General features: G+C 28.6%; 1 non-coding gene across 1 annotated transcript; it reads right to left on the bottom strand.

Moving 5' to 3' along the window:
• Positions 1 to 761: 761 nt before the first annotated feature.
• LOC140983689 (small nucleolar RNA R71) lies at positions 762 to 872 on the bottom strand. Its single transcript, XR_012176481.1, has one exon. It is a non-coding gene; the product is annotated as a small nucleolar RNA R71 (small nucleolar RNA).
• Between the last annotated feature and the right edge of the window lie 686 nt (positions 873 to 1558).

Genomic DNA, 1558 nt, shown 5'->3' with positions numbered 1-1558 from the left:
TAAATCCTCGAGCCTTGACAAAATTTATAATTTGTAAACTTCGTTCTTGCATTTGGTAATCTATAAATTAATAAATTTAAACTTAAAATAACCTCTCTGTGGATCGATCTCGTACTTACGAAATATATTACTTGCAGACAACCTACACTTGGGTGAATTATAATTTAAGTAGTAGCAAGTTTTTGGCGCCGTTGCCGGGGAGGTATAAATTAAGTTTATATTTGTTAATTATGTTTTATTTATAAGTATTGTGTTGTTTTTTTTTTTATGAGTATATAAAAAAAAAAAAAAAGTGGTAGACTTATTCGAGTATCTGAAAATAATTTAAACATGGATGATAATTCAAATAATCAAGATAATGATAACAATAATAACAATAATAATAATAATAATCAAGAACATGATCAATTAAGAACACTTAGGCACCATATGAACCCTATTAGAACTAGTGCCCCATCTTGTTTAGTTTTTCCTCCTGATGCATCTAATTTCAACTTTAAACCTCAAATTATTCAACTTTTACCAAATTTTCATGGCTTAGATTCTGAAAATCCATATTTACATCTAAGAGAATTTGAGGAAGTTTGTAACACTTATAATGATCAAAATTGTAGCATGGATATAGTTCGATTAAAGCTTTTCCCTTTTTCTTTAAAAGATAAAGCTAAAACATGGCTACAAAATTTGAGATCAAGTTCAATAAGATCATGGGAAGAAATGCAACAACAATTTCTCAAAAAGTTTTTTCCTTCCCATAGAACAAACTCTTTTAAAAGACAAATTACTACTTTTTCTCAAAAACAAGGAGAAACATTTTATCAATGTTGGGATAGATATAAAGAATTACTTAATACATGCCCACATCATGGTTTTGAAACATGGAGAATAGTTTCTCACTTTTATGAAGGTCTAATACCTAAAGATAGGCAAATGATAGAATTCATGTGTAATGGAACTTTTGAAGATAAAAACCCAAATGAAGCTATGGAGTATTTGGATTCATTAGCAGAAAATGCTCAAAATTGGGATAATATAGGCACAATAGAACCACCAACAACTAAAATCAATAATTCAACAAATGGGGGTGGTATCTATAATCTTAAAGATGATATAGATATTCAAGCTAAACTTGCATCTTTAGCAAGAAAAATTGAGTCATTAGAAATGAAAAAGAGTGGTCAATTAAAAAGTATTCAAGAAATTGTTTGTCATATATGTGATACACATGATCATGCTACAAAAGATTGTCCAACATTACCTTCATTTAAAGAATGTCTCCATGAACAAGCAAATTATGTTAACAATTATAAAAAACCAATACTAGATCCTTTTTCAACATCATATAATCCTGGATGGAAAAATCATCCTAATTTTAGTTGGAGGAATGATAATAATGCACAACCCTCACAACAATATTTTCAAAATAACCAAAATCATCAAGGTTATATTCCTTATGTTACACCTCCAAGAAAAAACTTTGAAGATGTAATTCATGCATTTATCCAAAAGCAAGAATCTATCAATATTCAAAACAGTCAATCTATGACTGATTTGAAAG

This window comes from Primulina huaijiensis, chromosome 8 (assembly GCF_012295235.1).
Source record: "Primulina huaijiensis isolate GDHJ02 chromosome 8, ASM1229523v2, whole genome shotgun sequence".
Lineage (NCBI taxonomy): Eukaryota > Viridiplantae > Streptophyta > Magnoliopsida > Lamiales > Gesneriaceae > Primulina > Primulina huaijiensis.
Note: the sequence above shows the minus strand (reverse complement) of the source record. Positions and strands in the feature narration are given on the sequence as shown.